At 45.0% G+C, this 27,919-nt stretch overlaps 2 long non-coding RNA genes across 3 annotated transcripts in view; one reads left to right on the top strand and one right to left on the bottom strand.

Annotated features, from left to right (window-relative positions):
- The window catches only part of LOC135229340 (uncharacterized), a 203,010-nt gene that overhangs the window by 104,899 nt on the left and 70,192 nt on the right, over nt 1-27,919 (top strand). The window lies entirely within an intron of this gene.
- LOC135229339 (uncharacterized) overlaps nt 19,210-27,919 on the bottom strand; it is a 58,991-nt gene continuing 50,281 nt past the window's right edge. For both annotated transcript variants that reach the window (XR_010320118.1, XR_010320119.1), the window contains exons 4-5: nt 24,606-24,724; nt 19,210-24,358 (exon numbers count right to left, since the gene is read on the bottom strand). This is a non-coding gene — a long non-coding RNA (uncharacterized LOC135229339). The remainder of the gene's footprint in view (nt 24,359-24,605; nt 24,725-27,919) is intronic.

Below are 27,919 nucleotides of genomic sequence, written 5' to 3'. Positions count from 1 at the left end.
CAGCTAACAAGAACAATTCTCTATAGGATCAGGTTTTAGTGGGAGCTGGGCTGCCTAGTAGCAATGTAAATCCCAGCTGAACAGAGGCCAGGTGGAAGTACTTAACTGTCAGAAACAAGTCGTGTGTAGATTACCATAAAGGTCAGTAGCTCAGAGTATTAGTTATCTCTTGGTGCATAACAAATTCTCCCCAAACTTATCAGGTGTGAGATAAATGGAAAAATATTAAACCCATTCCGATAAATTTGGAACTAGACAAAAATTTTGCTATCACTCAACATAGTTTTTAGGTGAAGGAATAAACTAGAAAATTTAAATAACTAGTACAAGTATTAAAAGAGATATTTAAAATAATGATGATATAATTATATACCTGCATAAAAGACAAATGCATCAAAATCAATGGTTTCTCTCCAGTATAGAATAAGGGTCTAAAATTGGCAAGGGTGGGAAGGGCAGACCGTTCTCTTTCCCTTACTACTTGACTGTACCACACTGTGTCCAAAACTGTAAAATATTTAGCAAAACATTGTTTTAACCAGAGCAGCAAAGGACCTCTATGAGGGAAAACAGTGTATTAAAGTACATAAAATGAAACCTGAATATATGCAAAAATATGCCATATTTTCAAATGGAACGTCTTGTCGATTAAATGGAGGTCCTTAAAACTAATATATAAGTGGAATGCATTTCTAGCCAGAATATTAAGATAGTTGTTTTTGAACTGTATACAGTAATCATATGCTACAAATACTACAGTAGATAACAAAGAATAGATAACAAAGAATATTCCTGTTGTTACGAGACTTGGAGGCAATTTTTGACTCAAAGCCATCCCATTTGACTGCCCCATAGGGTTTTCTAGGTTGTAATCATTATGGGAGCAGAACACCAGGTCTTTCTCCCTTGGGGACACCTGGTGGGTTCGACCTGCCACACTTTCTTTGGACTAGCAGTTGAGCACTTAATCGCTGCAAAACCAGGGCGGTTTTACCAAAGTAAAACATGAAAAAGCAGGATAGTGACAGGTGTCTACCTCTTCGGGTAACAGAACAAATTGATATTACATAGCATAGAAGCTGACAAGTCGACCAATGAAACAAAATCTGTTAAGAAGTCACAATAACTTACAAAGGTCGTATTTCAAGAAAATTATATTTATTTAATAAATGGTGCTGACTCAAGTGATCGTTCTGGGGCACAAAGCTTGCAAAAATGTGATACACAAATCATAGATTTGGGAAATCATGTGAAATGGAGATGACAAGCCTTAATAACAATTTCCATTTTACACAGAAGGATAAAAGTTATGCACTTGAACAATGAGCAGTGAATTCAAACAGTTCATTCAGAGTAAATCCACATGCCCAGTAAACATAGTCCAAGTTCAGAAAATATCAAACTGCCAGTGAAACTGGCACAATTTGAAAATCAGCACCACCTATAGCTGGCTGGGCTGTGGGGAGAAGGATGCCCTGAGAGGTGGCTGGAGAGGTGCATTATGGCAGCCTCTAGGGGAAAGATATGGCCATGACTCTGTACTTTTAACATTCTTTGAATTGGAAATCTCACTCTGTGGAGTCTATTCCACAGAAACAAATCCTGTAGTACACAAAGGATAGTTATTATTAATATGACGAAACTTTGACTGTCCATTGATGGTGGAATGATAGATAACTTATGGTAAAGCTACATCCTCAATAAAACAGGGAGTCATTAGAATGAAAAAGAGTTGTAGTAGTTGAGTGGGAGAAATCTCTATGAAGTATTATGGAAGTATTACTGAAACAATCAAGGTGCAGAGAAGTGTATATAAAATGAGCACATCTGGGTTAAACAATATCAATTGTTTGAATATGCTTGAATACCTGTGTATGTTTATGTGTGTGTATAAATGAGAAGACGAGGGTACATGCAAGTCTGTGTGGGCTTGTTTAAGCAAGGATAGGAGAGACTACTTACCACATTGTTAACCTGAATTACCTTGGATTCACTTGTGGGAAAGAACAGGGGGAGGAGAGTTAGAACATGCAGGAAGAGTGGACTTAAAAAGCATGGATGATAATGTTTCCATTTTAGTGGTGTTATGTATGGACAAATAAATCTGTCTTGAGCAGAGAAAGCCAGAATATTCCTTAGAAGTAAGGATGGCTTTGGACATCTTATCAAGAGGGACCAGTCCCTGGAAAAGGACATCATGCTTAGTAAAGCAGAGGTCCAGGGAAAAAGAGGAAGACCCTCAATGAGATTGATACAATGGCTGCAACAGTGTGCTCAAATATAGCAACGATTATTAGGATTGCAGTGACCGGCCGAGTTTTGTTCTGTGGTGCCTAGGGTCACTGTGAGTCAGAACTGACTTGATAGCTTCTAACAACAACATGTACAAGTCCAGATAAAGTGTACTGAATTGATATCATCTATTTAAATTATTCATGTAAGTTAAAGACCCAAAAATATAGTGTTAGTGCCATATCTAATGACTTACAGAGAATCAAGGTAGAATGTCAAGTGAAAGAAGGGGCAAGAGCAATGTGGATAGAGTGAGACCAAGTTTCCATAAAAGCAAACATCCCAGCAGATGTACTTGTGTACCTGTGACTGTGTATATGTGTCCCTGCAGAGAAGTGTAGGGAAGGACACATATGTGTCTATTAACATTGGATACCTTGTGGGAGTGGGAGCAAATTACATACGAGGGTGGGACCCTGACATAACTTTTTTGTCATACAAATCTGTAATCTCGAAAATGTAATAAAAAACAATTTCAGAACTTTGGAAGTTGATAAACATCATAGATACATGTATATTTTAATGTGTTTCGCTAGATATTTTAAATAGGTGAAAATTTTCTATAATGACAGACAAAAGATTTTAATCACTGGAAGGAGAGCACACCACAGACAGTAATAATCAGATCCAGTGCATTTCTTCTTGTTCTTGGAACCAGTGAGCTCTTCTGGTCTCTATAACTGGAAATGACCAAAAATAATTTTGGGAAGTCAGTAGAGTTACCCCTCAAACACGTTTGCAAGCACATGTCTACAGCTAAATGTAGAAGGCTGGACACCATGTGCGATTCACTAGGTAACTCATGAGGCTCCGGAAAATTCTCTTTCCTGGATGTGCTGGTACCACCTCCTCCCTGCCTTGACCCACTGTATAACCCGCCTTTGTGCATTCGAGGCCCTTTTCAGGTCTGAGCCTAGAGCATAGAGGACATCAACCGGGAAAGTAGCTTTTAAGAAGAAAGATGTTGATCAAAAGACTTCAGAAAGCAGTACCTCCCCAGCCAGCCTCTCCCCAGCCTGGGAATGCCAACCCCTCCCACCCTGATACCTCTGAGAATCTCTGATTTTTTGTTCTGGATCCTTAGGAGACTGCAGAATTTACCTGGTCTGAACACCTTGGCTCTTCTCTGCCTGTGGCCCTCTCCCTCACAGGAGCTGTCTCTGTCACTCTGAGGCATACACACAGGACAGACTGTGGATGGAGGTGCCCATCCTAGAGGTCCTGCCCTCCTTTCCTCTGCCCTCTGAGGTCTCATCGCCCAGAGAGATGGATACATCCCTGTCATGTCCAGGGCTTCCCCACACCTGGGATTTGATGTTGTGACTGAGACTTGGTCTTTTTTGTCCACTGTTGAGCCTGGGCCTGAATTTCCCTCTTCACATCCATACCTGTGTTCTCGCTCTTCTCCCCAGGTTAAGAACCCTCTCCTCTCTTTTGCTTCTTTCATCTCAGATGGCCTTTTTCTTCCAGTTCTTTGACCTCGGGACAGAACAGATTTGACCACGGAGGGGGGGGGGGGAATTAACGAGATTTATTGACGTGTCAAGAACTGGAATGTACAGCTTTATTTAAAGGAGAAGAAAAAGTTCCAAAGCTCTACCCCTTACCCGAGGACATACTCTACAAGAAATACCCTGTAAGCACTGGATCAACTCTTATCCAGAAATGGTTAACACCCAGGGGGATTTTTCTACACCACCTCCCACTTACATTCCCCTAATGAGGCAACAACAATGCATCCTAATCAGAACCCCAAATTCACCCTAGGAGACCAGAAGACATGGCTGGGGTGAATTCATTTTCCTTCACCGGGCCCTCCTCTCCTCCTGCCAAGCCTTACCTCTTTCTCTGCCTGTATGCTGCTGGGAAGGGACCCAGAGTCCTTGGTTTAGGGCTTTATGCCCACTGCTCACCTGCAGGCAGGTTTCCTGACACCCTGCCATCTCTCTGATTCTTTCTCCTCCAAAGAACTCACTGATACCCCCTTCACCATCACACCTCACCAGGGTCCCCCTTAGCCTCCCAAGTCCCACTGAAATCCCATTCCCCTTTCCCTACTTACTCTGTGCTCATCCTTAGGGGTCCCAAGACCTCACCATCAAGATGAGGCCTGTCCTGTCCTCTCCTGGGCCAGGGGAGCCTCTGAGGGGACCTGGTGTCTGTGTTCAGCTATCTGGGGCTTCTTCCTTAGGGCTGGAGGTCTTTGTGCCCTTAGGGTGGAAGGCTGGTGGTCACAGGGGAAGGAGGCTAAGATCTTCCAGGGGAGCTGGGTTAAACGAACCTGAATGGAGGTCTCTCATGAAGGGCCCTCGTTTCCAGCCCAAAGGCCCTGCTCCTCCTAGTCCCAGGGTGCTAGCAGGTCTTTAGGTCCTTCCCCCTCTGGCCTTGGTGCTGCACCTTCTGCGGCCTGGCCTGCCTCTGCAGCCTGTCCAGTTGGTGCCTCAGCCTCTTCAATTCTTCTCTCTGCTTCTCCAGCTGCTCCTCCAGGCGCCTGCAGACTGCTCTCATCTCCCTCACCTCCCTCTTCTTGGAGGCCATCAGGTAACGCCTGGCCAGCAGGTGGCAGCGTTGGGGCCTCCCCTGGACTGAGCCTGGCAGCGGCCTCTCCAGCAGCTCTTGAAAGAAGACCCGGCAGCTGAAGCTCTGGCTCACACCATGCGCCGCGTGCGCAACCAGGGCCTCCCGGGACTGGAACAGGCGGCCGCAGGCCACGCAGCGGAAGCCGCGCTCACGGTTCACCAGCCACTCCGGGGTGGCTGCGCGGGGGCTCTCCCCATGCTTCTCCCCTTGGTCGGTGGGGTCCGAAGTACAGGTCTGGGGCCCCTCCTGCCAGGGCTCCAGGGTGCTGACCAGGGACTCAGTGTTGGCCAGACTGGGGGCAGAGCCGATGGTGCTCTCCTCAGAGAGCTCAGCCTCAAAGACCTGGGGCATCTTGCCCACGGGGGCAAAGGAGGTTTTGGTCTGCCAAGCGACCGCCGCCCCCTTGACTGTGCGCATCTGGGTGAAATATGCGCACCTGACCCATTGTTTCTCTGAAGTAGCCCTGTAGCTGGAGGAGTGAGAGGTCTGCTCGGTAGAAGATGAAGGAAAAGGGCTCTCTGATGCTTTTGGAATCTTCCTGGGCCTGGAACTTGGGCTTTTTGCTTGGGATGTTGTTGATTCTTGGGCATTTTCCTCTTGGATAGAGACCTCTGAGAATAGTAGATTTAGTTGAGCTTTCAGGGTCCTTATCCTCACCTGTGACCCCAAAGCTTTGGTCATAGGGACCCCTGGAGGCCTCTCCATCACCATATCCTCCACCTCTGCAGACCCCATGGTTTCTTTCTTCTTCCCCAGAGACCCACCACCCTTTGGGGGCACTGCTGTGGAAGACAAAGTCTCCATTGTAAAGTGGCACTGTTTATGGTAGTTCATTTTTTAAGAAATTATTTTTCTTTAATTCCACATTTATTGAATTCCAATGAATTTGTTCCTTCGGAACTTAGAAATGACCTCATTCCCCTGAAACTTCATAATAAATGTGTGACGTCATTGAAAGAAGTTTTCTATGAGGGTGATTTTCTTAGTAAATTTGGGGTGTAAACGCTCAAAGGAGAGCAATGCTCACCTCTTTTCAACCTCTTTTACTGAAAGGCTGTTTTACGGAGAAGTTATACTTAAAGAGAAGAATGCGTATATTTAGTTAAGACTCTTACGTGTATACCTCTTTCTTGTACCCTTCTTAACCAAGCTACAGTAGGGGATTAAAGTTGCTTTTCTCGGAATAGAAGCCCTTGTCCTTATTAGAGGAACTCCTTCAGCGTGAGGCAGAAAGAGATATCCGTATCTGAGAACCTGATGCCAGAAACCTCAGACAGACAGCACACAACCACCTTAACTGGGTGTGTCTGGGTGGGTTGCCTATGTCAACCTAAAGGTCTGTGTATGTTTGTGAATATGTGGGAAAGACTGTAGACTTCAGGATCCAGAAAGAGATAGAGCTAGGTCATGTGTGTTGGATGGAGGGAAAGCTCCAAAGACAAGATCCAGAAACGGAACCTGCCAGCAGTGTGTTAGAGGGGTACAGAGACCAAGGAGGGAGCAGGAAGCAGGGCTCAGCTACCAAAGGGCAGAATGGGGCAGCAACAGAAAAGACAAAGGTGGTACACTAGTTGGAGAAAGGATGGAGAACTGGGAATGATAGCAGAAACTGAGGTTAGCTATAGTTGGAATTTGAAAATTCTTTCTTGCTAGGCTTTGAAAACATCATGCTGATTGAAGAAAGTTAGTCATAAAAGGACAACTACTGTATGATCTTACTTGTATGAAATAAGCAAATATATAGAAACCGAAGATTATTGGGGGTTGCCAGCTGTGACAGGGAGGCGGGAAGGGTCTGAAATCTTTCACTGTCTCATCTCATGCTGTCATTCTTAATCTCTTTATACTCTCAATACTTTTTCTTTTTAAATTTATAACATTTCTATTACTTAATCACCATATAACTTGAGTTTTAAATTCAAAAAAAGAGAAATGAGTAAGAGAAGGTGCCACTGTGCAATACTTTGTGTCAGCTAGGCATCAGGGAACCAGAGTGACAGAATGCACTTCTTCTTTGCGGAAAGCTTGAGGAGAGTCATGGCAGCTACAATGACCATGTCATATAGACACTCCAGTAAAAGGGCTGGTTAACTAGAACTTTGGAAATTGGGTGAGTGGGTAGAAAGGAATGCATTGCAGAGAAACTGAAGATATATATGTATGTACATATATGTGAATTAAAATAACTTTGTGTAGCTAGTAATTGGCAATGATAATTCATCATGGATTTCTGAGCAGAAGATCCAGGTAATGATACCTGACTTCAGGAAAGTTTGCTTTGGCATTATTGTGCACAGAACACCCAAGGAAGAAATACAGCCCCTCAACGGGAGCTGATGCACTGCTTCAGCAAATCTTAGGATATAAGTTTAGAAGAAAAGCATCATCTCCCGAAGGTCATAAAAGTTGTTTGTGAGTATATACTAGATTTTCTTTTATTTTTTTTTATTGTGCTTTAAGTGAAAAGTTACAATCCACGTCAGTTTCTCATACAAAAACTTATGTACACATTGTTATGTGACCCTAGTTGCTCTCACTGCAATGTGACAGCACACTCCTTCTCTCCACCTGTGTTCCCTGTGTCCATTGAACCAGCTCCTGTTCTCCTCTCCCTCCTCACCTTGACTCCAGATAGGAGCTGTCCATATAGTCTCATGTGTCTACTTAAGCTAAGAATCACACTCCTCACCAGTATCATTTTATGTCCTATAGTCTAATCTTTGTCTGAAGAGTTGGTTTCAAGAATGGTTTTAGTTTTGACAGACAGTGTGGGGGTCATGACCTCTGGGGTACCTCCATCTCAGTCAGACCGTTATGTCTGGTCTTTTTACTGGAATCTGAGGTCTGCATCCCACTTTCCTCCTGCTTCATCAGGGATTCTCTGCTATGTTCCCTTTCAGTGCAGTCATTGGTGGTAGCCAGGCACCATCTGGTTCTTCTGGTCTCAGGCTGATGGAGTCTCTGCTTTATGTAGCCCTTTCTGTCTCTTGGGCACCCCTTGGACACAGTCCCCTGGAGGGACAGTGGCAGGGCTGGCAGTAGCAGTCAGGATGCAGTTTCCTCCGGGGGAGACAGCAAGTCTCACAGTCTACTCACAACTCCGGAACCAGAGAAGAGCAGTGTTGTTGGCAAAAGCTAAGTACTTGCATTCGTTTTACTGTGCGCTCAGCCCCCAAGACAGCTTCAGTAGCTGTAGATCTCCCTGCACCTGAGATAGGTGTTGCTGTGCAGCCTGAGCCATTCTCCTGGCCTTGGAGAAGGAATAAATTAACAATTGGGGGAAAAGATAATCTGCCAGCTCCACTAAGCTGGGAAGCTCAGGACAGAAGAAGCTCCTTTCCAGGCACAAATGCTCCATGGACTTTGAATACCTTTCACCCCTGCATGGACCTGTGTAGGCCCATTTCGGTAGATTAGGCCCTTGTTACTGCAGTGGTGTATGTGCTGGGTATCCAACTTCAACTGTTTCACCTTCTGGTGGAGAGGTGTGTTTTTGATGTTTGACACTGCTCTGCCTATTAAACAGGGTCCTCACCTACCTACGTTGGGGGCCTGAGGACTGGTGGCTCCACCCACATCATCTAGACACCCACAACAGGGGTCCAAGGATAACAGGTGCCTCCCAGTCCTTACAAACAAAAGCGTAGGGTGCCTGTGGTCTGACTGCAGAACCCACCTACCTGTGCACTATAGAAACAGAGGTGCACTTTCCTCACAGATACTTGGGAGATGGTTCTCAGCAACCGTCTTTGTTCAGAGTGTGACCCCCTGCTGCAAGCAGATACCTGTGTCTACAACAATCACCCCTCCCCATATAAGACTATAGGACGTGAGGACCTACAATTGATGACCAACTACCTAGACACCTGAGCTGAATCTATACAAGAAAAGTGAATGGACTCCTAGGCTCATATACCTGGTAACAGGTCGAGCCATCTGGTGACAGGATGTTAAATCTTGAAAGTTGCAAATGATCAAGCAAGCTCACTCAAGCAGCCTATTTGGGCATATCAAAACAAAACAAAGCAAAAAGCTAGGATACAGTAGGCAAAAGTAAAAAAATAAAATAAAATAACTTATAGATGGCTCAGAGACAGCAGTCAATATCAAATCACATAAAGAAGCAGACCATGATCACTTCAACAATCTCTCAAAACAAAGAATCAAGGAATCTTCCAGATGAAGGTGTTTTCCTGGAATTACCAGATGTAGAATACAAAAGGTTAATATACAGAACTTTCAAGAGATCAGGGAGATCAGGCAAAATGCAGAACAAGCCAAAGAACACACAGATAAAGTAGCTGAAGAAACTAAAAAGTTTACTCAAGAACATAAAGAAAAATTTAATAGGCTGCAACAATCCATAGAAAGAAAGCAATCAGGAATTCAGGAGATTAACAATAAAATTACAGAATTAGACAACTCAGTAGACAGAGGAACAGTATTGACGAAATGGAAAGCAGAATTGGTGAGATTGAAGATAAATAACGTGGCACCAATATATTTGATGAAAAATCAGATAAAATTATTTTTAAAAAACATGAAGAAACCCTAAGAATCATGTGGGGCTCTATCAAGAGAAATAACCTATGAGTGATTGAAGTATCAGATTAGGGAGGGATAACAGAAAAGACAGAGAGAATTGTTGAAGATTTGTTGGCAGAAAACTTCCTTGATACCATGAAAGATGACTCATTGAACCCCACATAAGGTAGATCTCAAAAGAAAGTCACCCAGACATATTATAAAGAAACTTGCCAAAACCAAAGACAAAGAGAGAATTTTAAGAGTGGCTAGGAATAAATGAAAAGTCACCTACAAAGGAGACTCAATAAGAATAAGCTCAGACTACTCGAGAGAAACCATGCAGGGAAGAAGGCAATGGGATGACTTATATAAAGTGATGAAGGAAAAAAATTGCCAGCCAGCATCATATTATATCCAGCAAAACCGTCTCTCAAATATGAAGGTGAAATTAGGACATTTCCAGATAAACAGAAGATTAAGGAATTTGTTAAAAAAAAAAAAAAACCTACAAGAAGTACTAAAGAGGGTTTTCTGATAGAAAATCAACAATATCAGATATCAACCCAAGATTAGAATGCAGGACAGAGCAACCAGATATCAACCCAGGCAGGGAAATTACAAAAATAAATCAAGATAAAAAAATGCTCAGAACAGGGAAACAGTGATGTTATTATGTAAAGGATGACAATACTAAAATAATAAAGAGGGAGTGAAAAATGTAGTCATAGATCTTTCACACACAGAGATAGTCAAGGGGATAGAAAGATGTAAAAGTTAGGTTTAAACTTAGAAAAATAATGGCAAATATTAAGGTAACCAAAAAGGAGACTAACAATCCTACACATCGAAATAAAATACAAGAAAAACATAACAACTCGGGAAAAAAAAAAAATCAACAATGAATAAGAGGAAAAGACAATATACAAAGAATAACTACTCAGTACAAAAAATTAAGCAGAAAAAAGAAACTCGACAACATACAAAAAAAGATATCAAAATGATGGCAGAAAACTCATAACTACCATAATTACACTGAATGTAAATGGACTAAATGCACCAATAGAGACAGAGAGTGAAAGAATGGATTAAAAAACACGATCCATCTATATGCTGCCTACAAGAGACACTCCTTAAAGACACAAACAAACTAAAACCAAAGGATGGCAAAAATATATATCAAGCAAACAACAATCAAAAAAGAGCAAGAATGGCAATATCAATTTCTGACAAAATAGACTTTAAAGTTAAATTCACCAAAAAGGATAAGGAAGGACACTATATAATGATTAAACAGACAACATACCAGGAGGATATCACCATATTAAATATATACACACCCAATGACAGGGCTTCAAGATACATAAAACAAACTCTAACAGCATTGTAAAGTGAGATACACAGCTCCACAATAATATTAGCTGACTTCGACATACCACTTTGGTGAAGAACAGAACATTCAGAAAGAAGCTCAGTAAAGACATGGAAAATCTAAATGCCACAATCAACCAACTTGACTTCACATACATATACAGAACACTCCACCCAACAGCAGCCAAGTATACTTTCTTTTCCAATGCATATGGAACATTCTCTGGGAGAGACCACATATTAGGCCATGAAGCACACCTTAACAGAGTCCAATACATCAAAATATTGCAAAGCATCTTCTCTGACCAGGAAGCTATAAAAGTAGAAATCAAAAACAAAAAAAAAAAAGCAGGGAAATGAAATCAACCACTCAGAACCTGAGCATACCTTGCTTAAAAACGACTGGGTTATAGAAGAAATTAAGGATGGAATAAAGAAATTCACAGTATCCAATGAGAATGAAAACACTTCCTACCAGAACCTTTGAGACACAGGTAAAGCATGCTCAGAGGTCAATTTATAGCAATACATGCACACATTCAAAAAGGAGAAAGGGCCAAAATCAAAGAATTATCCCTACAACTTGAACAAATAAAAAGAGAGCAACAAAAGAAACCCTCAGTCATCAGAAGAAATTAAATAATAAAAAGTAGAGCAGAATTAAATGAAATAGAGAACAGAAAAAAAAGTTGAAAGAGTTAACAAGACCAAAAGCTGGTTCTTTGAAAAAATTAACAAAATTGCTAAAACATTGGCCAAACTGACAGAAGAAAAAAAGGAGAAGAAGCAAATTACCCAACATCACAACAGACCCAACTGAAATTAAAAGAATCATATCAGATTAGTATGAAAAATCATACTCTAACAGCTTTGAAAACCTAGAAGAAATGGATGAATTTCTAGAAACACATTGCCTACCTAAACTAACAGAAACAGAGGTAGAACAATTAAATAAACCCATAACAGAAGGAGAGGTTGAAAAAGGTAATTAAAAAAATTAAAAATCTCCCAACAACAACAACAACAAAGCCCTGGCCCTGACAGCTTCCCCGGTGAGTTCTACCAAACTTTCAGGGAAGAGTTAACAGTACTACTAGTAAAGGTATTTTAGAGCATTGAAAAAGATGGAATACTCCCAAACTCATTCTATGAAGCCAGCATATCCCTGATACCAAAACCAGGTAAAGACACCACACACACACACACAAAATTACAGACCTATATTCCTCATGAACTTAGATGCAAAAAACCTCCACAAAATTCTACCCAATAGAATTCAATAACATATCAAAAAAATAATTCACCATGACCACATGGGATTCATACTAGGTATGCAGGGATGGTTCAACATTAGAAGAACAATCGAAGTAATCCACCATATAGGTAAAACAAAGGACAAGAACCACATGATCTTATCAATTGATGCAGAAAAGGCATTTGACAAAGTCCAACACCCATTCATGATAAAAACTCTCAGAAAATAGGAATAGAAGGAAAATTCCTCAACACAATAAAGGGCATTTATATAAAGCCAACAGCCAACATCACCCTAAATGGAGAGACTCTGAAAGCACTCCCTTGAGATGGGGAACCAGACAAGGATGCCCTTTATCACGACTCTTATTCAACAGTGTGCTGGAGCTCCTAGCCAGAGCAATTGGGCCAGATAAAGAAATAAAGGGCATCCAGATTGGTAAAGAAGAAATAAAAGTATTTCTATTTGCAGATGACTTGATCTTATACAGAGAAAACCCAAAAGAATCCTCAAGAAAACTACTGAAACTAATAGAAGAGTTCAGCAGAATATCAGGATACAAGATAAACATACAAAAATCAGTTGGATTCCTCTACACCAACAAAAAGAACATCAAAGAGAGAAATCACCAAATCAATGCCATTTACAGTAGCCCCCAAGAAGATAAAATACTAGGAATAATATTGTAACCAGAGACATAAAAGACCTATACAAACAAAACTACAAGACACTACTAAAAGAAATCAAAAGAGACTTACGTAAGTGGACAAACATACCTTGATCATAGATAGGAACACTGAACATTGTAAAAATGTCTCTTCTACTGAAAGCGATCTATAGATATGCTGCAATTCCAATCCAAATTCCAAGGACATTTTTTAATGTGATGGAGAAACAAATCACCAACTTCATATGGAAGGGAAAGAGGCCCCAGATAAATGAAGCATTACTGAAAAAGAAGAACAAAGTGGGAAGCATCACACTACCTGATTTTAGAACTTATTATACCACCATAGTAGTCAAAACAGCCTGGTACCGGTACAGCAGCAGACACATAGACCAATGGAACAGAATTGAGAATCCAGACATAAATCCATTCACTTATTAGCTGATATTTGATAAAGGCTCAAAGTCAGTTAAACGGGGGAAAGACAGCCTCTTTAACAAATGGTGCTGGCATAACTGGATATCCCTCCACAAAAAAATGAAACAAGATCCATACCTCACACCATGCACAAAAACTAACTGAAATGGATCAAAGACCTAAATATGAAATCTAAAATGATAAAAATCATGGAAGAAAAAACAGGGACAACACTAGGAGCCCTAATACATAGCATAAACAGTACAAAAAACATTACTAACAATGTACAAGCACCCAAAGAAAAATGAGATAACTCCTAATAATCAAACACTTATGCTCATCCAAAGTCTTCCCCAGAAGAGTAAACTGATTACCGACAGACTGGGAAACAGTTTTTAGCTATAACATTTCCGATCAGCATCTGATCTCTAAAATCTACATGATAATGCAAAAACTCAACAACAAAAAGACAAATAACCCATTTTAAAAATGGGCAAAGGATAGGAACAGGCACTTCAACGAAGAAGACATTCAGGCAGGTAACAGATACAAGAGGAAATGCTCACAATCATTAGCCATTAAAAAAAAAATGCCATTAGAGAAATGTAAATCACAACTACAATGAGATACCATGTCACTCCAGCAAAAAAAGGCTGCCATTAATCCCAAATCACAAAATAATAAATGTTGCAGAGGTTGTAGAGAGCCTGGAACATTTATTCACCACTGGTGGGAATTTAAAATGGTACAGCCACTTTGGAAATCAATCTGGCACTCCCTTAAAAAGCTAGAAATAGAACTACCATAGGATATGGCAATCCCACTCCTTGGAATATATCTTAGAGAAATAAGAGCCTTTATACGAACAGATATATGCACAACGATGTTCACTGCAGCACTGTTTACAATAGCAAAAAGATGGAAGTAACCAAGGTGCCCATCAACAGATGAATGGATAAATAAATTGTGGTACATTCACACGATGGAATACTTCACATAGATCAAGAACAATGATGAATCCATGAAATATTTCATAGCTTGGAGGAATCTGGAGGGCATTAGGCTGAGTGAAATTAGTCAGTTGCAAAAGGACGAATATTGTATGAGACCACTATTGTAAGAACTTGAGAAATAGTTTAAACAGAGAAGAAAATATTCTTTGATGGGTACGAGGGTGGGGAGAAAGGGAGGGAGAAGGATATTCGCAAATTTAGATAGTAGACAAGAACTATTTTAGGTGAAGGGAAAGACAACATACAATAAAGGAGAGGTCAGCATAACTGGACTAAATCAAAAGCAGTTTCCTGAATAAACCAAATGCTCCGAAGGCCAGAGTAGCAGGGGCAGCATTTGGGGGACCATGTTTTCAGGGGACATCTAGGTCAATTGACATAATAAAATCTATTAAGAAAACATTCTGCATCCCACTTTGGTGAGTGGCGTCTGCAGTCTTAAAAACACTATCAAGCGGCCATCTAAGATGCATCCATTGGTCTCAACCTACCTGGAGCAAAGGAGAATGAAGAACACCAAAGATACAAGGTAATTATGAGTCCAGAAGACAGAAATGGCCCCGTAAATCCGAGACTACATCAGCCTGAGACCAGAAGAACTAGATGATGCCCGTCTACAACCGAAGACTGCCCCGACAGGGAACGAAACAGAGCATCCCTGATGGAGCACGAGAGCAGTGAGATTGCAGACCTCAAAGTCCCATAAAAAAATCAGACTTAATAATCTGACTGAGACTAGAGGAACCCTGGAGGTCACGGTCCCCAGACCTTCTGTTGGCCCAAGATTGGAACCATTCCCAAAGCCAACTCTTCAGACAGGGATTGGACTGGATTATAGGATAGAAAATGATAGTGGTGAGGAGTGACCTTCTTGTCTCAAGTGGACACATGAGACTATGTGGGCAGCTCCCGTTTGGATTGGAGATGAGAAGGCAGAGGGGGACAGAAAGTGGCTGAATGGACACGGGGAATACAGGGCTGAGAGAAGGAGTGTGCTGTCTCATTAGTGGGAGAGGAACTAGGAGTATATAGCAAGCCATATACAAATTTTTGTATGAGAGACTGACTTGATTTGTAAAGTTTCACTTAAAGCACACACACACAAAAGATGGAAAGAATACACAGAGTCACAGTACCAAAAGAAATGGTCGACTTTCAGTCGTTTCATGAGGTGGCATATGATGAAGAACTGGTAGTAGTGAAGCAAGAAGTCCAAGCTACACTGAAGGCACTGGTGAAAAACAAGGCTCCAGGAGCTGACAGAATACCCACTGAGTTGGTTCAACAAACAGATGCAGCACTGTACATGCTCACTCCACCATGCAAAGAAATTTGGAAGCTAGCTACCTGGCCAACAGGCTGCAAGAGATGCACGTTTGTGTCCATTCCAAAGAAAAGCGATCCAACAGATTGTGGAAGTTATCAAATGTAAATCATAGTATTAGTAAATATGGTAAACAAACAAACAAAGAAACTCTATCTATTCTACACTGAATATGACATTCTATCCCCAGGAGATCTAGTGAGTTTATGATGTTTTTGTTAGGTGCTGTTGAGTCAGTTCCAACTCATAGCGACCCTGTGTACAACAGAACGGAACAGTGCCCAGCCCTGGGCCTTTCTCATTGCTATGTCTGAGCCCACTGTTGCAGCCACAGTGTCAATCTGTCTCATTGAGGCTCTTTGTCTTTTTCACTGACCCTCTACTTTACCAAGCACGATGTCTTTTTCCAGGGGCTGATTCCTCCTGATAATATGTCCAGAGTACGTGAGACCAAGTCTTGCCACCCACCTTTCTAAGGAGCATTCTGGCTGTACTTCTTCCAAGACAGGTGTGTTCATTCTTCTAGCAGTCCATGGCATATTCATTATTCTTCACCAACAACATAATTCAAGTTTCAGTTCTTTTGCCTTCCTTATTCATTGTCCAGCTTTAGCTGCACATGAGGCGACTGAAAATATGATGGCTTGGTTCAGGCACACCTTAGTCCTCAAAGGGACATCTTCGATTTTTAACACTTTAAAGAGGTCTTTTGTAGCAGATTTGCCCAATAAAATATGTCATTTGATTTCTTGACGGCTGCTTCCATGGGTGTTGATTGTGGATCCAAGTAAAATGAAATCCTTGACGACTTCAGTATTTTATCTGTTTATCGTGATTTTTTTCTTGTTCCAGTTGTGAGGATTTTTGTTTACTTTATGTTGAAGTGTAATCCATACTGAAGGCTGAAGTCTTTGATCCTCATCTTCAAATCCTCTTCACTTTCAGTAAGCAAGTTTGTGTCATCTGCATGTCTAGGCTGTTAATGAGTCTTCCTCCAATCCTGGTGCCCCTTCTTCTTCATAGAGTCCAGCTTCTTGGACTGTATGGATTATATGTTTTTTTAAAGACACTGAGTTTTTGGTAATTTACTACGGTAGCCCTTGAAAATGAATACAGAGCCCTTCACCAAGGACAAGTCAAGTTAGCACCAAAAATGTTTTTTTTAAGGGTAGCCACGTAGCATGAGACATGGCAGTTTTTAAAAGTATGAAGTAAAACTTTCAGCTTTGACAAAGAAAGGGCTCCTCTAAGTCCAAGTTCTAAGTCCATTGCTGTTGGGTCAATTCTATCTCATAGCGACCCTAAAGGACAGAGTAGAATTGACCCATAGGGTTTCCAAGGAGTGGCTGGTAGATTCGAACTGCTTGGATAAGTATTGTGAAAAAATACAACCCTGACACACAACTTTTCTGAGCTTAGTATTAAAACAAAACAAAACAAAAAAAAGTTGGTATCGAGTGGATTCTCACTCATAGGGACCCTACAGGACAGAGTAGAGCCTCCCCACAGGGTTTCCAAGGAGGGACTGGTAGATTCAAACTGCAGACCTTTTGGTAGCAGCCAAATGCATAATCATCGCACCACCAGTGGCTTTCAAATCAGCTATAGGCTGATGATCTTCAAATTCTTAGAACCTGGAAAACCTCACAGTGGTATCCACAGCTGGGAACTGTTCTCCACACTTGGATGACCTCAGACATCCAAATCTAACATGTCCGGAAAAAAATCTTTTGGTCATTTTCTCAAGTTTGTTCCTCCATGGTTTTCCACATGGTAGAGAATGGCTCTGGTGACCATGCGCTCATGGTAGCCTGAATTCTAGAAGTCACCTTTGATTCTCCATTCCCCTCATCCCATACATCTGATCCACCAGCAATTCTTGGCAGCTCAAGCTCCAAAGTTCACCTCAAGCCTGCCCACTGTTCCCACCTGCACTGCCACCATCACTGCTCACCCTGACCACTGCAGAAGCATCCTCACCAGTCCTCTGTATTTGCTGTCTTCAAGTTCTCCTGGGCTACAGTTAATTCCTGGGACACATTCTTTCTCAAGACCATTGAACAATAGAAGGAGAAGGGCATTTAGTTGTATGCTACCTCCTCCGCTTGAGCTGCATGCCCCTCAGAAATCACTTTTCACTGTCCACTCTATAATGTCTCTATTCCAATTTCCTGTCTTTGGCCGCACTGCTTTGATAGCGTGCATGCATATGTGCTTCAGGGGTCATGTAGACAGATGCCCTGGAGGAATTTTTCTTAGTACAATCATGGTCGTGTGCCATCAAGAGATTCTGACTCATATCAACCTTGTATGACAACTTAGAATTGCCTCACAAGGTTTCCTAGGTTGCAGTCTTTATGGCGCAGCCCTGGTGGCACCGTGGTTAAGAGCTCGGCTGCTAACCAAAGGGTGGACAGTTTGAATCCACCAGTTGGTTCTTTGCGGAAAGACATGGCAGTCTGCTTCTGTAAAGACTTATAGCCTCAGAAACCCTATGGGGCAGTTCTGCTCTGCCCTATAGGGTCACTATGAGTTGGAATTGATTCAACAGCAACTGGTTTGGATTTTGTTTGGTTAGAATCTTTACGGGAGCCCATCTCCAGATCTTTTCAACCCCTGAGCTGGTGGGTTCCAACGGCCCACCTTTCAGTTAGCCAAGCACTTAACCGTTGCACCTCCAATACTTAACTCTGCGCCGGAGAGGGCCCTCTCCTGACGTCTCCTGTCTCCTCACCCCGTACACCTAGGCCTTGTCCTTGCTTCTAGACCCCACCCTCCCCTCTGGAGACCCAACTCCCCCACGCCCGCCCCACACCCGGGCCGCTGGGCGGGGCCGGCAGCCATGTTCCTCGCCGTCCAGCCAGTTACTCCCGGAAGTGCTGGGACGGGTGGTGAGGGGCCCGGGCCGGATGGCGCGCCTTAGAGAGGATACTGTTCATGCTGCGTTCCCTGCCGTGTTCTCTGAAAGGTATGAAACTCCGACACCTGGCTGGAGGGACCGGCTCCCAGACTGAACAAGCCCGGCCCCTCGAAGGTGTGGAGGGAAGGCGCCAGGAGGGAGGGTCCCAGTCCCAGCATCCCGGGGGCTCCAGAGGTTGGAGAGTCCGGACGTTGGGTTAGCAGCTCGCATCGCCCCCTCAGGCGTACCCCGTCCCGAGTGATCCCCAGGGGCGGACGCGGCACGGGGGCGGGCGGACGCAGCCACTCTAGGGTCTGCGAGAGGGAGCCTCTGGCCCGGGAGACGCAGCTGGTCTGCAAAATTTGCAGCCCCGTGGATTTGCGGGGGGCGGGGGTGGGGGTCCAGCCGCGGGATCCAGCTGCGGAGTGCCCTCGGGCCTGGGGGCTTGAAGGGCTTGGGGAGAAAGGCCGTGTCCAGGGCTGCGCCCAGGTCCCTACTCTGCCCGGGGCGGGTTTGCGGGCCAAGCTGGGGGATGGGGGCCTGCCCACCCCGCCCCCCACCTGCTCCCTGTGCCAGGGGGGAAACCAAGGCCCAGAGTTCGCCCGGGGGGGGTGAGATTCCAGACTGAGGGCGGGGCACTCGCCCCCATTCCTCCTCCCACCCCCACCAGACTCCGTAGGGTGCCACGGACAGGGGAGAGAGGGATCCCCTGCCCAAGGCTCTGCTGCCCCTTACTGTTTTGGGCACTGTGCCTGGGAGGCTGAGGCACCCCGCGCCCGCGCCCGCGCCCGCGCCCGCGCCCGGCTGGTCTACTCTCGGGGCTGGGGCGTCGGCGCGGCCCCACCGGGAAAGGAAGGGGTCCTGGGAATCTGTGGAGCAGCGCGGGGATCCTACTCCTTGTGGATGCAGCAGCGATTCAGTGTCTGTTAACAGTGTGGATGCCGGGTCCCGCTCCCCCTCTGCGTGGCAGGGGTGGGGTAGCAGGAAGGGGTCCTGAGCAACCATGTTGTTTGTTAACTTAAACGTTTGTGCGGCGCTGTGTACCGGTCGCTGTGGACGCGGTCTCTGGTGCTGAGGGGATTTGAGGGTTCCTCACACTGGCGGGATTTGGAGCCTCTACCCTGGTGGCAGTAGGTTTAGTGGGTTACCCTGGTGGCGTAGTGGTTACGTGCTAAGGCTGCTAGCCAAAAGGTTGGCAGTTTGAATCCACCAGGCGCTCCCTGGAAACTGTGGGGCAGTTCTACTCTGTCCTATAGCGTCGCTATGAGTCAGAATTGACTCGATGGCAACGGGTGTGTTTTGTTTTTTTTTTTTTAGGTTGGAGATTAGGTGTCTCTCAGGCTGACATTTGAAAGTCTGGAGCTGACGGTTTATGAGGGTTTCTAAGGGTTTTAAGCGCTCCGGCCATGGGCACCAACCCGATCTTCCAGCACCTGCGGACGGACCGCCCCCCCTCCCCCCCCGGGGGATTGGCTGCTCTGGGACCCGGAGCCCAGAGGGCGGTGAGAAGCTGACAAACGTGAGTGATGTCCTGCAGGCTCCAGTTGGCGGGGCAGCCCTGCTCACATGGTCTCAATACCGGCAATCCGGCAGTCGGCTTCGTGCCTGGCCTGGGGGTGGTTTCCGAATGTTCCCTCGTGTCCCCCGACCCGTGCGGGGCGACAACTCTCCCCTGGGCGGGTACCTAGTAGAGGCCTGCAGGGCATCAGGGTATGGAGGGGCAGAGCTTGGGCGGGGAGGGCGCGGCCCTGCAGGTTCCTGTACATGACCACGGCAGGGGGGTGCGGGTCGTGAAGGCTGGACCTGGTAGAGGACCCACTAGGTCGCACAGAAGGAGTGGGTTAGGATAATCATAGCATTAACGGGAGTATTGAGAGAGCGCCCTGGGGCGTTGGGTCCCTCGGGAAGAAAAGCTTCTGCTGTCGCCACTGGAGCGGTACCCAGGTCGTCCGGGCTTAGGTCCAGGAGGTTCCCATGCTCAGAGGGCCTGGTGGGCAGAACAGAACCGGCGGTGCGCGCGCCCTCTCGCGGCCTTGCACCGAATCGCTGAAGTCCAGTGTCAGGCGATTCTAAGCCATGGTTTTGGAACTGAATAGTGAAGCAGAGCAAATGATGCAGTGCCTTGATGGGACCGGTGGAGACAACAAGAAGCAAAGCACAGCTCAAACTTCAAAATTCCACTGAGTGTTAGTAGGATTTGGAGGAAGAAAATAGACGGAGAGTCGAGAGGCCCAGAGATGCAGAAGGGTTAGAGGATTAGGGTTAGGGGTTAGGGTTTGGTGTTAGGGGTCCAGGTTTGGGGGTTAGAGGTTTGGGAGTTAGGTTTAGGGGTATAGGTTTTAGGTGGTTGGGGGTTGGGGTTAGGGCTGGGGTTACTAGGCTCGGGCACAAGTGGTTTAGGGTTAGGGTTAGAGTGAGGCTGAGATTGATTCCCCAGTCTTGTGTACCGTCTTTCCTTCGCCAGAGTTACCACCGATCTGTTGTTTGGTTGGAAACCCTGGTGGCGTAGTGGTTAAGAGCCACCGGTGCTAACCAAAGGTCTGCAGTTCGAATCCACCAAGCACTCCTTGGAAACTCTATGGGGGCAGTTCTAATCTGTCCTGTAGGGTCGCTATGAGCTGGAATCAACTCGACAGCAGTGGGTTTGGTTTTTTTGGTTATTGTTTAGTTGGCTTTTCTCTACCCGCTCTTCGTCTCCCTGGTGAACATCAAGGATTGTTTCTGTGCGTAAATGTTTTCATGAGTTTTTATGATAGTGGTCTCTTACTGTATATGACGTTTTGTGATTGACTTAGTGTGATGCGCCCCAGATTCATCCATGGTGTGAGATGTTTCGGAGATTCATCATTGGTCTTTATTGTCGTGTAGTGTTCCACTGTGTATGTACCGTAGTTTGTTTATCCATTCCTCTGTGGACGAGCACTTAGGTTGTTTCCATCTTTTTGCAACTGTGAATAATGTTGCAGTGAACACGGGTGTGCATGTGTCTATTCCTGTGACTGCTCATGGAAACCCTGGTGGCTAGTGGTTAAGTGCTATGGCTGCTAACAAAAAGGGTTAGGGTTTGGGCTTAGGGATGTTAAGGTTAGGGTTGTTAGAGTTAGGGTCGTTAGGGTTTGGGGTTAGAGTTTAGGGTTAGGGTTTTTTGGTTGGGGTTAGGTGTTAGGGTTAGGTTTAGGGTTTGAGGTTAGAGTTTGGAGTTAAGGTTAGGTGTTAGGGGTTGCAGTTTGGGGTTTAGGGTTTTGGGGTTTAGTCGTTAGGGTTTGGTTTAGGTTTTAGGGGTCAGGGTTTAGGTTTAGGGTTGGGGTTGGTGTTGGGTCTGTTTGGGATATGTGGTTTGGGGTTAGAGGGTGGGTGTTAGAGGGTTGGGGTCTAGAGGGTTGGGGGTTAGAGATTGAGGGAGTTAGAGGGTGAGGGGTTAGAGGGTGAGGGGGTTAGAAGTTGAGAAGATTATAGAGTGAGGGAGTGAGAAGGTGAGGGTGTGAGGGGGTGAAGGTTAGGATTTAGGGTTAGAGGGTTTAGGCTTAGGGTTCAGAAGCTTGGGGTTAGGGGGTTAGGGTTTTTGGGTTCAGAGGTTGGGGTTGGTGTTGTGGTTAGGGTTAGAGAGTTAGGGTTAGAGGGTTAGGCTTAGAGGATTAGGGTTAGGGCTAGGGCTTAGGGGTTCAGGTTTAGGGGTTTGGGATGGGTTTGGGGTAAGGTTTTAGGGTTTAGGATTAGAGGGTTAGGCTTAGGGCTTAGAGTTTAGGGTTTTAGGATTTAGAGTTTAGGGCTTAGGGCTTAGAGCCTAGGGTTTAGGGCTTAAGGTTTAAGGCTTAGAGTGAGCGTTAAGGCTGGGGGCTGGGGTTAGGGTTTAGGGTATTAGGGTTAGAGGGTTAGACGGTTTAGTGTTTAAGCTTAGGGTTTAGGGGTTAGGGGTTGGAGTTAAGGGTGTTAGTGTTTAGGGTTTTGGCGTTTAGGGTGTTAGGGTTAAATGTGTTAGGGCTAAGGGTGTTAGGGTTTTAAGTGTTATGGTTTAGGGTTTAGAGTTAAGTGATAGGGTTAGGCTTAGGCTCATTCTTAGGTTTAGGGCTAGGGATTTGAGGTTTAGGGTTTGGGGTTAGGTTTGGAGGTTGGGGTTAGGATTAGGGCTAGGGTTAGAGGGTTAGGGTTAGAGGTTAGAGTTAGAGGGTTAGGGTTTCGGATTAGGGTTTCATGTTAGCGTTAGAGGGTTAGGGTTCGAGGGTTAGGGTCATTAGGGTTAGGGTGGTTAGGGGTTAGGGTTAGGTGTTAGGGTTTAGGGTTTACGGTTAGGTTTAGGGTTTGGGGTTTGGGATTTGAGGTTTGGGTTTAGGGTTTGAGGCTTAGAGTATAGGGTTTAGTGTGTAGGGTTTTGATGTGTAGTGTTTTGGGGTGTAGGTGTTTAGGTTGTAGAGTTTAGGGAATAGGGGTTAGGGTTTGGGTTAGGGTTAGAGTTTAGGGCCTTGGGGGTTAGGACCTAAGGGCTTAGGGTCTTAGGGGCTTTGGGGCTCAGGGCTTAGGGGCTAGAGTTAGAGGGCTAAGGCCAGAGGGCCCGAAGGCCAGAGGGCCAGGGTTATGGTTTGATTCCTGGCTGGCAATTTTTTTCCTTCAATATTTTGTGTAAGTCATCCCTTTGCCTTCTTGCCTGCATGATTTCTGCTGAGTAGTCCAAGTTTTTTATTATTTACTCTCCTTTGTTGGTGACTTCCTTTATCCCTAGCCTCTCTTAAAATTCTCTTTATATTTGATTTTGGCAAGTTTGATTATTATGTGTCTCGGTCACTTTCTTTTGAGATCTACCGTATGTGGAATTCGATGAGCATCTTTCATGATATCAGGGAAGTTCTGCCAACAAATCTTCAACAGTTCCCTCTGTATTTTCTGTTAGCCCTCCCTGTTCTGGTACTGAAATCACTCATAGTTATTTCTCTTGATAAAGTCCCACATGATTCTTTGGATTTCTTCATTTAAAATTCTTTTATCTGCTTTCTCTTCAAATATATTAGTCCCAAGAGTTTGATCTTCCATCTCAGTAATTCTGCCTTCCAATTCCTCAATTGTGCTCTTATTACTTTCTATTGAGTTTTCTGACTCTGTAATTTTATTGTTAATCTTCTGAATCTCTGATTGCAGTCTCTCTATGGTTTCTTGCAGCTTATTAAATTTTTAACTATGTTCTTGAGTAACCTTTTTAATTTCTTCAGCTGCTTTATCTTTGTGTTCCTTGGCTTGATCTGCATTTTGCCTCATTGGAGAAATCCTTGGGCCCTTCACTGGCACGCCATGCAGCTCCACGACGTCCACTCCTGGCCCTGACATTTGGCCGGTGCCCCACTGAACATGTGCTCCGGAGCCATGTTTCTCCACCCATCACTATCATTCTGCCACCAGGGGATATGTGAGTGTGGGAGTCACCATTTCTCACTGGCAGCAGCATCACAAGTCACTAGACTTCCAGGTACCCGCAGACGTAGGCTGCCTTCTGCCTCAGGAAACGTCCCGAATCCTTTATACCAGACGCTGACACTGGGCCACTGGTGGACATTCATTTTCATCCACACAGAGGTCTGGGTGAGGGTCAGCAGGCCAGGTAGGTGAAGTCAAGGCCAGGTGGGCGGGACTAAGGTTTCTTTGCCATCACCATGGAGAGAGTCTCCCCACCGGAAGAGTGGGCAGAGCTTATGATGGGCCTGGTGACAAGACTTAGCCAATGGCAGAGATCCAGTCCACCAGGCAGATGTCACAGGGTCCTCCATTGTGACCTAGGACACCTAGTGGCCAAAGGATTTGAGCACACCCTGGGAAAGGCTATGCAGGCACAAGGGAGCCCCTGGTGCGGACTGCTTCACGGCATTGGCAGAGCAAGCCAGGGTCCAATTTTCCCACTTTCCTCAGGATATCAGTATGCAAGACATCCCCACTCACCATCTCTTGCCTCTCTCTCTGTATGTGTTCATTCTCTGAAATCTCTTCTTTCTCCCCCCATGCACTTCACAGCTTGGAGTGCCTGATAGAATGCCTAGAGACGAAAGAGCAAAGGGAGAAGGCCTCTGGCTCTACTGGTTGCCCATGGGCAGAGAAGATCTGCTAGTCTATCTGGAAGGTCTAGAGAGTAGTCATTGATTGGGGAGCTACATCACGGGTGGACCCTGGCCAGGTGAAGCTTGCTGACACGGGGCAGCCTCTCCGGAGACTACTAATTCCGCTGATAACATTCTATGCAAATACCCGGGTGAGTGCCATGGGCAGAAAACATTGACACATACCTGCCAGAGGCCTATTCTGGGTCTGAAGAGTCCACCCTGGTCTCCAGCAACTCATCATCTCAGCACACACTTTGCCTGCACGCATGGAAATTGCCTCTCTCAATGAATGTCTTCACCTGCTAGGAAACACACGAAGTCACTCAGCCAAAGGAGAGCACAGGCAAAGTCAACTGAAGCCCGTATTGTCAAGATTTTGCTTCTGTTGGGGCACAGCCCCCGGTGGCACAGTGCATGCGCGTCACTTCTCCAAAGACAAGGCCGAAATCCGGGCATCCAGGGCCCCAGCAGTCCAGAGTCTGCGCATGGCGGCATATGGATCGCCTCTTTGCCACATACAGGAGGGAGGCCTGTGCCCTAGACTGGCTCCGCTAGAGCTCCACGACCTCAGCTATTTTCCCTGACCTTTGGCCCGTGCCCTCATGATTGTGTGATCTCTAGTTACACTTCACCTCCGACCACTCTGAGTCCGCCACCTGCGGATACCTGAGTATGGAAATTAACATCTATCACTCGCTGCAGTGTCACAGGTCAGTCACTAGGTGTCTAGGCTCAGACTGACCTTGGCTGTCTTCTGCCCAGGCAACTAGCCTAAGCCTTCAAAGGAAATGAGGACACGTGGTCACTGGCCGACATCCTTTAACCAACACTGAGTCCCTGGTCAGCATCCTGGAGTCCTGGCAAGAAGAGCCAGGCACCTCCAGGAGCATCTGGAGCAGGAGACAGGGGCTGAAGAAGCTACCACACCTACTGGTGCTGCTACACATGTGGGTGACCTGGCTGCAGAGATTGCAGGCATGGCCTCAAGGTCAAAGGAGAAAGCACCTGAAGACGTGCTAGGACTCTTAGACTGAGAGAAGCAGGATGTCTGGACTGCAAAATATGCACCCTTCAGGGAAGAAGTTCATTCAGGCTTCTTAAACCCACCTCACCTGGAAAATCCATCCTCTTTTAGCCTTGTGCCCCTTCCACGCCCCCTCTAGTACAAAGAGAGATGCAGCCCTACGGCACCAGGGTGGAAGAAGCCCCAGGATAGCTGTCCGAAGACATGAGGTCCACTCAAAAGCTTCCCCCGCCAAGGAGAGAAGAGGACAAGACTCACCTGCAGATGAGGTCTCAGGGCCCTGAGAATGAGCATAATGTTTGTAAGGAAAGAGAAATGGGATTTCAGTGGGACATGGAAGTCTGAGAAAGAGCCTCTGCAAAGATAGCTCTAAGGGAGGTGTGATTGTGAAGGTGGGCTGGTCACTGAGTTCTTTGTAGTACAAGGTACCAGACAGAAGCCAGACTCTGGGGGGAACCTGCCTGCCGGTGAGCAGCGGGCATAAAACCCTAAACCAATGAGAATCGAATCCCTTCCCAGCAGCTTCTGCACAGATCAGTGATGTTTGCTTGGTCTTTCTCTTTTCTGTGGTCTAACCTGATCTGTTCTGAGATCAGAGAGTTGGAATAGAAAAGCCTGACTGAGATGAAACGAGCAAAGAGAAGACAAGGCCTCCTAAATCTGGTGAAGACAGAACACAGATAACCAAAGGTGAGGATGGGAAGAAACAGATTGAGTTCCAAGTCCCATCCACAGTATCCCAGGGCCTGGGAATCCCTGGAAGTGCCAGAGGTGTGTACTCCCTGGGAGATGTGACCCCAAGTGTCAGAGGAATCCCTATGGAGCAAGGAAGGGAGGGCAGGGCCTCTAGGATGGGCACTTCCATACAGGCTGCCCATGTGAATTTCTCAGAGTGACCGTGACAGATCCTGAGAGGGACAGTTTGAGGCAAAGGAAAGTAAGTTTTCTGAAGAGGGGTGAATTCCACAGTCTCCTGATAATGAAACAGAAATCCCGTCCTGCTCAGAGGTACTGAGTAGGAGGGATTGTGAATTCCCATCCTGCACAGAGGTTGGCTGGGAAGTTCGACTGTCTAAAGACAATGTGGCCAAAGTCTTCTTTATCTTTCAAAGATATATCTTCAACTTCCTGCAAATTCAATCCTGAAAAAAAGCCTAGAATATACAAGTGTGGGTTTTTCAGGAGAGCAACAAGGGGAGAAGGTGATAGTGGCATATCAGAGAAGGAGAACAATAGTCTAAGGGTCCCTGTGTTACTTAATGAATCAAGTATTCTTCCTTACCTGTAGACATGCAAATTCAGTAGATGTTTTAGCAATAACTGCATTAATCCTCACAGAATTCTTTTTGGCCATTTCGAGGCATAGAGACCAGAAGAAGTCATTAGTTACAAGAGCAAGCAATAATTCGCTGGTCTGAATTTTGTTCAATTTCTGTGTTTGCCCTTCATAGATGGATAAAAGTCTCTGAATCTGGCATTGAAGACAGTGTTTTCTCTATTGTTATGGATTGAATAGTGTCCCCCAAAATGTGTGCCAACCTGGCCAGGCCATGATTCCCAGTATTGTGTGGTTGTCCTGCATTTTGTGATCTGATGTGATTACTTATGTGTTGTAAATTCTAACCTCTGTAATGTTAATGAGGCGGGATTAGAGGCAGTTAGGTTAATGAGGGAGGACACAATCTACAGGATAAGGGTGAGTCTTGAGTCAGTCTCTTTTGAGATACAAAGAGAAAAGTGAGCAGAAATGAGAGGGACCTCATACCACCAAGGAAGAAGTGCATGGAGTGGAGCATGTCCTTTTGACCCAGCGTCCACGCGCTGAGAATTTCCTAGGCCAGGGGAAGATGGATGACAAGGACTTTCCCCCAGAGCCACAAAGAGAGAAAGCTTTCTCCTAGAGCTGGTGCCCTGACTTCAAACTTCTTGCTTCTTAAACTGTGAGAGAATAAGTTTCTGTTTGTTAAAGGCATCCACTTGTGGAATCTCTGCTATAGCCACACTAGATAACGAAAAAACACATATATCAAATAGTCAAAAAAAAAAAAGGTTTCAAATACACACACATACACCTATGATGTTATTAAACTTTAAAAAGTTTTACATTCTTATAACACATTTAACAAGAGATTTGTATACAGAAGTTATAATAAGAGCCATCCCCACATAAGTATATTGTACCTGCTCCCCCAAAGTGTCCAGTGTCCAAAGATACATATGTACCCTTTTACACACTTCTTTTTGCCGGGACACATGTAAGTACATTCATTTGTTTGTTTTTATGGAAATTAGGTCACACTCTACCCATGTTTTTCTCTGAATCACTCTTCACTTGACAATTTCTCATGGTTCCTCTAAATCAGCAGACATGGAAGAAGCACTCTTTTTGGTTCTTCCTATTTTTAACTCCCACCACTCTTCTGTCAGTTTGTTGTACTGTGGTGGCTTGCATGTTGCTGTGATGTTAGAAGCT

This window comes from Loxodonta africana, unplaced genomic scaffold (assembly GCF_030014295.1).
Source record: "Loxodonta africana isolate mLoxAfr1 unplaced genomic scaffold, mLoxAfr1.hap2 scaffold_236, whole genome shotgun sequence".
In the NCBI taxonomy this organism is placed as follows: domain Eukaryota; kingdom Metazoa; phylum Chordata; class Mammalia; order Proboscidea; family Elephantidae; genus Loxodonta; species Loxodonta africana.
This window is presented reverse-complemented; position numbering and strand designations above follow the sequence as displayed.